We start from the raw sequence: 8519 nt of genomic DNA, 5'->3' as shown, positions 1-8519 counted from the left end.
GTCTGAATAATAGCATGAAATGATGCTTTAAGTTACGTTAAGTTAAGAACCAACTTTAATGTATTAATGTAAAACTTCTCAAACTTAAGCTAGATTGTATCTAAGATTCTTAACATTTTAAAAAATTTGTGTTAAATCAAAAAATTTGGATTTAGTGAGAGCCTAAACAGCCAAAAAAAAATTTAGAGAAAACCTAACCGGAAAAAAAAAGTTATTAGTAATTTCACATAACATTTTGTTCTCTCTTCTACAAATTCTAATAAACTACATCTCTCTCTTTCTGTGAATCTCTAACTGTTGATCAAAGAAGGCTGAGATGGAAAAGTGTTTCATCTCAAGGATAAGCTTTCTCCTTCCCTTGATTTGTTTTCTAAATGATCTTTCCATGTCCATGTGGATTTTGCTTTTTCATCACTATATGATTTAGCTTTTTATTCACTTGGATTTTGCTATTTATACATGTGTGATTTTATTTTGTTGAATTTCATTATTCCTTTGAAGTGGTTGAGAATTTATAGGATATGTATATTGATTCATTTCATCCATACATTTGTATTCCAAGGAAAACAAAAGGAACGAATTACTTTCTTCACTTGATATTTTCTGTTTTTTATCAAATAAGTTATTGCCTTTTTGAAATTTAATTAAACCCCTTTGGTTGTTGAGTAACATTGGTGAGTAGCAGATGGATGGACGGAAGACTTGTATAGGGACTAAATACTTTAGTGGAATCAAAATTGATGAACCATAATTTAAGGGACAAAACATTAGTCATTCCAACTTCTCGAAAGTGACAGTCTCAGACTTGCAAAATTGTGTGGTGCATGAAGTCGTCATGTATATGACTTTAGAATCCTTTTTCTTCCATGCTAAGTAAGCATCTCTATCGCTCCTATATTGAGCAACAGTGCCTTCTTCATGTTCAACCATAATTGTTTCTAAAACATCAAGAACCTCTTGTTCTTTCAGCACATACTTTATTTTAATACTTTGCACCTCATAGTTATCCTTAATAAGTTTCAGGTTTTTGTAACTTATTAGAAAGTGGTTATGAATGGAAAAGTGTTGATTTTGAGTTTATTATTCGATCTTAATGGTATTCAATCCATAAATAGCTCTTAAGAAAATTTAATTATTGAGGAGTAATCCGCTAATAAATAATCAACTGCTATAAATACTCATTATGGGGTTAAATCAATCCATTCTAAGAAGAAATTTTTGAATATCAATCTCATCTCATCAATCTCATAAGTATCATACCAAATCTCATCCATCAAATCACTTTTTCGAGAAATACGAGACATCTAAGTCATACAAGTAAAGAGATTTATTCATTGATAAGAAAAATAAAAAACGTGAATGGTGATTGGATTGATGATAAAATAGAATCCTTGATCGCGAACAGTGATTCGATTGATGATAAAGAAAGAGAATTCTTGGTTCAGTTCTCCACCTTAACGACAAAAAAAAGGATTGATCAAATTCTATTGAGTCTGACTCGTAGTGATCATTTATCAAAGAATGACTCTGGTTATCAAATGATTGAAGCCGGAAGCAATTTATTTACGATACTTAGTTGACATTATCTAATGAATTATGAGTTCATAAATATCGATCAACAAAACTTTTTCACAGTATGATCTCAAAAAATCCCAACCATAATTGGTAATAAAAAAACTAACATAGAAGAAATAAGTAAAAAACTAACTTAAAAGTTTTTCCCAACAAAATTCCATAAATGGAAACAAAACCACTCTTCATCCGAAATTTAATCATAACAAATTTTGACAAGAACTATCCTAATAACATAAAAAAGCAAGTCTTTGGAAACTTATTCAAATCTCTCTTGTACCAAAGTGCATTAAGGAGTTTATCTGATCTCGGCTCAATACCATAATTACTAGCAATAGTTGTGACAAGCATACTGTCCAACCTATTCATCAGGACAATTACGGACTTTTCGTAATGCATCATGGCTTTAATCCAACTTGAGGCATACAGACGCCTAAGCTTTAGAGCTGTCGATGATATTGTCAACACATTGAATAGAAGAGCAGGTTTCTGAGCTTGTGCTAGACCACCAATAAAAATGCACTTTTTTTTTATTAGATTTTGCATCTTGACCACATGACACACTATTGTATCAGCATCGTCCCATGGGACGTAAAGTGTCATCTTGCATTTCCTTATCTTCTTTCACAATTTTTGCAGCTTATCAAATTGAGCAGAAGTCCAATGAACCACATGAGTGTGTTTGGTGGAAGCCATTACTGTTAAAAACATTAATTAATAGAAAGAGAGTTAATGTACATATACAAACGCGTCTTTATTAATCAGAACGCATTTTGATTGAACCAAAAATGCTTCCAAATAATTATTTCTCATTAATAGAATTTTCATAAGAATTTATGTAATTTTTGGATAAAGAAAATATATTCTGTTAATTTTAAATGATTTTAAAATAATAAATAAATCAAAAGTAAATATTCTAATTGTCCAAAAATTATAAAAAAAATAAACCATAAAATTAGAAAAATTTCAAAACTAACAGGTACAATGGGTACAAAAAAACCGCCCCATGCCATGAGCCAACACCCGCTTGGTGGGCATTGTATGTATGTCATATGGTGCATTGTGGTTGGATGCAGGCGGCCACATGTCATGTCGTGGTTGGCATGCGCGCCTACATGCAGGCATGTGGTGTCCACAAATGGAGTTGGGGTCATGCACCATTAGTTTTTTTTGCAAAGTTTGTTCATGTGATATAATTTGCATTTATTTGTTTGAAGTAGATGTATAGCAATGCATCACAATAACCACAATAATGCTCTAACTTGTTATTTTGTTTTCGTTTATCAATTTTTTTTTTTTTACTTTAATTAATATTTTAATATTTTCTTAATAGCATTGACAATAATCAATTTTCATTTTCAGTTCGAAGATAATGTTTTACGTATTTATAGGTAAGGAATTGCATGGCAGATAAGCTTGCGATCCATGGTCTCTCGGCTACGCAGCACTCTTTGGTGGTCTTCATCTCCAGATTCTTGTAATGAAATTATTAATGATGATATTTGTGGGATCAATTAGTAAGTATATATTAACAAAATTTCCTTTCAGGTTTTTTGTTTTTAGATTTTCTTTTTGCATGTTTTCGGGTTGTATCTTTAACATTATATTTTTATTTTGGTCCGGTGTTTTTTAGGGTACCGATGGATGTCAACCTAGTTAGGATGCTCAGACCCTTATTTTCCCAGTCTCAGCCTTTATTCAAAATAGGTCACTAATTGAGTGTACAATAGAAGCTCGGCTGACCATTTAATGAAATTCCATTAACAATTAGAATTATGATGATTTGAACCATTGACCATTTGATCTAAAAGTAACTCTTGTAAGACCGAACCCAGGAAACACGATCGAGGGAGCTGCCTCTTCATCGGAATGACGATTGACCTAAAATGGAGAGCCGCCTCTTAATCGGAACCGTGGTGTGTCTGTGATCGGCGCCGGTCCTTCCTCTTGGACGTTGGCGATCTCGTTCGTTCCTCTGTTTTGCGAGGTGTGTTGCTCGGGCTACACTTCTGGTTCTTCTGGTGCGGCGGCGGTGGAAGTTAGGCGGCCGAATCTGCGTGTAAGGGTCTGGATTGGTTGTGGGTTAAGCTTCTTGCCAGGTTTCATTGTTTATTTTCCTTATTTTCTTGAGTTTTATGGGTTGCTGTTACTGCTATTTTCCACATTTCTTATTTGAGGTTTGGCGACGTGCCTGCGTGGGTCAGGTTCGTCTTGGTAATTTTCTGATTGTATGCTTCACCATTTTGATTGCTTTTTGGTGCGCCTTTGTCTTTGTGTGTTGCTGGTTGTGTGTTCCTGTTTCGAGTATTCTGGGATTGGTGCGTCTTTGTCATGAGCTCGGCTTCATCACCGGCAGTCGGCGCTGCGCCGTTCGCCATTGCCCATCTGTTTGATCGAAGCTCCTTCTCTCATTTTTCGACTCTCGCTCCCGCTTCTCATCCGAAGACGACGCCAATCGCTCCGCCAACCTTTGCAGCGGCTGTGAAGGAAAACCTCCATAAAACGGTGATCCCTGCTCCGTCGCATCTGATTGTCACTGAAGAGGGGGGATTTATGGCGGTCAGAATTCCTCAGGCCATTTACGAGGAAAGAATGAAGTTTGTCCAGCACTCCGTTATTGGTCGTGTTACAATGAACAAAGGAGATCGTCCCCGGAGACACGCTGAGCTTAAACATAAATTGAACCTGGTATGGAAACGTGATCTGGACTGGAAGATGATATCCCTTGGGAAAGGTTTCTACCAGATTGTTATGCCTAATGAAAGAGCCCTTCAGTCTATCTGGGACATGGAGCCATTTCGCTGAAGCCCGGAATCATCAGATTCTCGCCTTGGACCCCGGGATTCAATCTAGATTCGCACAAGTCTACTTCTACGTAGGTATGGGTTCGTATTTACAATTTGCCTTGGGAATTTTGGGATACCAGAATCATTGCCAGTATTTCTAGAGTTATAAGGGTGCCCATCAGGTTTGATCAGAATACAGTTAATGGTGAATTTGGACAGTATTCTAGAGTTCTTATTGATGTTGAGCTGTCTCGTGAGGTTCAATCTAAGCTCAGGACAGATATGGATAATCATAAGCAGTGGGTCTATGTGGAATATGAGAATCTGCCAGCGCTCTGTGGAACTTGCTCTTCTATTGGGCATTTGTTGGCTCAATGTCGCCGAAATACTGATGTTAAACAACAAGCTCCGAATAGAGCGAAACAGAGGAATGACCATGGTAAGGCTTGGCAGAAAGTTCCTAATGCAAAGATTATTGAAGAGAATCGGAAAGAGGATGATGCTCCACAGCATGTGGAGGAATCTTGTGACAAAGAATTACAAGTAAACGCCCTGCAATTGGTTCTACATAATTCTGAAACTCAAATGAATGATGTAACGGGGTTTAGAACTGAGCCTAAGTCTTGGGATGATTCTAGTGAAGATCTCAGCCGGTCAGCTTCAGATTCTGAGGAATTTGCATCGACGCTGCCAGCGGCTATTCCAAAAGAGGTAAATTTCCTTACTGAATCTCGTGAATGGACACAACACTTGATTAGATCAAAAAATAGAGATAGTTGCAATGGGAATGACTTTGCTGCTGAGAGTAGCGACTAGATCACAATGAGAAGGAAGCCTAAGGCTAAATCTACCGAATCTTGGTTGAAATTGAAAGGGAGAGCTAAATCTCCCATCAAATATCCATGATAATTTTGTATTGGAACTGTAGGGGTATCCAAAATCAGAGTACCCAAAGAGCTTTAAAACTGTTGTGTAATACAAACCATCCTGATTTGGTGTGTCTATCTGAGCCTATGGTTGATTTTGATAGAATTTCTTCTCGTTTCTGGAACGCCCTTGGGCTGCAGCTCATCTCTCAAAATGATAGAAACTCTATTTGGCTTTTTTGTAAGATTGGTCTCAGTGATCACTGTCACACCATTCCTAATCATGAGCAGCATATCACGATTAGGTTCAGTCTGAATGCTCAAGACTTTCAGATCTCTTTTGTTTATGGGCATAATAATCCTGGCAGGCGCCGCTTGCTTTGGGATTCAGTTTTAGCTATTGGGGAGAGTAATAAAAGAATTGTTCTGGGAGATTTTAATGCAATGAGAGGTGCGCATGAGAAAACTGGCAAAAGTCCTTCTGAGAGCAGCTGTAAAGACTTTAGAGAATTCATTCGGAATGGAGAATTGACTGAGGTGGAAAACACAGGTATGCAATTTACTTGGTCTAATGGTAGAATGGGTGATGCACATGTTGAATGCAGGTTAGACAGGGCTCTTGTCAATGATAACTTTATTGATTGCTGGGACAGAATTCATTGCTCGGTTCTTCCTCGCAGCAAATCTGATCACTGCCCGATCCTGCTCTCTTATGCCTCTGGCATGGTTCGGAAAGGACGATTCAGATTTCTTTCTATATGGACCACTCACAGTTCTCTGCACAATCTGATCCAGGATCATTGGAACTCCTATGATATCTCCCTTCCACCTGCTCAGCTTCTCTGTCACAAACTTAAGACTCTTCGTCCTAAGCTCAGGGCATGGAATATTGACGTGTTTGGCCATCTTGATAGTAATATTGTTGCTGCTCTTGACAAACTGAGAGAGGTTCAATCCGATATCTCTAGGGATGGCTTAAATGATTCTCGTTTTGCTCAGGAAACGGAAGCTCAGCAAGACCTTGATTTACAACTTTTAAGGCAAGAGATGCTTCTCCGGGACAAAAGCCGGGAAAAATGGCTTAAGGTAGGAGACAGAAATTCGTCCTTCTTCCACCGGTCGTCTAAAATTAGGAAGGTTCAATCCTCTCTGGATAGTCTCCTAATCAATAACACCATGGTCAACGATGAGAATGAAATTTCTCAGCATGTGGTTAATTACTATGAGTCTCTTTTCTCTGGTAATTTAAGATTTGTTGATTATGATGCGGTTAACTCAGTTATTCCCCGTAGTGCCATGGATTCGGACAATGAGATTCTTCTGTAGAGACCCTCTGATGTTGAAATTCGAAATGTAGTATTCAGTATGAATAGGGACAGCTCGCTTGGGCCTGATGGTTTTGGAGGTGTGTTTTATCAGCATTATTGGGATATTGTGGGATCGGATGTATGCAGGATGGTGATCATCTTCTTTGACTCTAGTTACATGCTCCCTGGTATGAACTTTAGCATCATTGCTCTCATTCCCAAGGTTGAATGAGCTAATGAAATTCAGAAATTCAGACATGTTGCTATGGGTAACTTCAATTACAAAATCATTTCCAGAATTCTCTCCGACAGGCTGGCCCCTATTTCTTTTAAAATTATCTCTGACAATCAGTTCGGCTTCATCTCATGCAGAAGTATTCATCACTGCATAGATGCGGCTTCAGAGGGTATCAACATGCTTAAGAAAAAGTGCTTTGGAGGCAACATGGCTCTAAAAATTGATATTAGAAAAGCTTTCGACACCTTAGACTGGAACTTCCTGTTAGCTATTCTGGATTCTTTCGGATTCTCTCTGAAGTTCAGAAACTGGATTTTGGAAATTCTTAGATCTGCTAGAATTTCAATTGCCCTATGAGGTGGAATTAAAGGCTTTTTCAGCTGTTCTTGTGGTCTCAAGCAAGGGGATCCGCTCTCCTCCACGCTTTTTGGGCTAGCTGAGGACTTTCTAGGCAGATGGATTAGCAAAATGGTTGCAAAAGGTTTCCTATGATTTCCACTAAAGATGCTGGTTTTCCCTCTCATCTTCTATATGCAGATGATATGCTGCTTTTCTGTCGAGCCACATCGAAAAACATGAGATGCGTTAGAGATATTTTCTCCCTTTTTGAAGCTATTTCTGGTCAGGCAGTCAATTGGGATAAATCTCAGGCTATTTTTGGCAACTTCATATCCTCCTCTCACAGAAATCGGCTCTCTGGCATCCTGTGTATTAAGATTGCCTCACTTCCATTTAATTATCTCGGAGTTCCATTATTTCAAGGGGCCCCTAGGTCTAGATACCTGCAACCTCTTATTAACAAATTTCTCTGCAAATTCTGTTTATGGAAGGGACAATCCTTATCTTTTGGTGGCAGGCTCACGCTTATTAACTCTTCTTTGACTGGAGCTCTGGTGCATTCGTTATTAATTTACAAATGGCCATGTGCTCTCATTACACGAGTCAACAAGGCTGTTCGCAACTTTCTCTGGACCGGAGATAGAGATAGAAGGAAGCTCATCACAGTACCTTGGAGTATTTGCTGTCAGCAAACAGGCTTTGGTGGAATAGGCATTAAGGATTTTAAACTTTTCAATTCTTCCTTGATTGCAAAATTTAGTTGGGATCTTTTGCAGGGTCAAAGCTTCATTACCTCGATGCTCCGACTTTGTTTCCTAGAAAACTCAGGTTTGGCGAAAAAATACATTACAAATTCCTCAATTTGGACCTCGTCAAGATTGATTTTTGAAACTGTCAGGAATGAAACTATTTGGTGGTTTGAGGAAGATTCTAATCTAAACTTCTGGACTGATCGATGGACTGTCCCTTCTGTTGCAGATCAGTTGGGTATTCCGGAAAAACTGCAGGCTAATCTTTACAGGCCTATCCATGAATACAGGCTGAACTGAATGGTAATTGGGTCAATTTGCAGGGCCTACCGGATTCGGTTCAGAATACAATTAGAAATATTGATTTGTTTGGGGAGTCTGACTGTTGTATATGGCAGCCGTCTGACACAAGATTGCTTTCGGTCAAAGGTTACTATCACGAACTTCAGCCGGGGACCCCTGTGGACTGGTGCAAATTTTTGTGGAACTCATTTGTGCCCCCTAGGCGAGCAGCGACCTGCTGGATGCTATTACACGGTAAGATGGCGGTTCAAGCACAGCTTCAGCGTCGTGGGTTCTTGCTGGCTCAGAGATGTGAGCTTTGCAAGGCTGACGGGGAAACCATCGAGCACCTATTCGTTAATTGCAGGGTGGCCGCAGAC

The sequence above is a fragment of the Euphorbia lathyris genome, chromosome 3 (genome assembly GCF_963576675.1).
Source record: "Euphorbia lathyris chromosome 3, ddEupLath1.1, whole genome shotgun sequence".
In the NCBI taxonomy this organism is placed as follows: domain Eukaryota; kingdom Viridiplantae; phylum Streptophyta; class Magnoliopsida; order Malpighiales; family Euphorbiaceae; genus Euphorbia; species Euphorbia lathyris.
The sequence above is the reverse complement of the archived record's forward strand: the minus strand, read 5'-3'. Positions refer to the sequence as shown.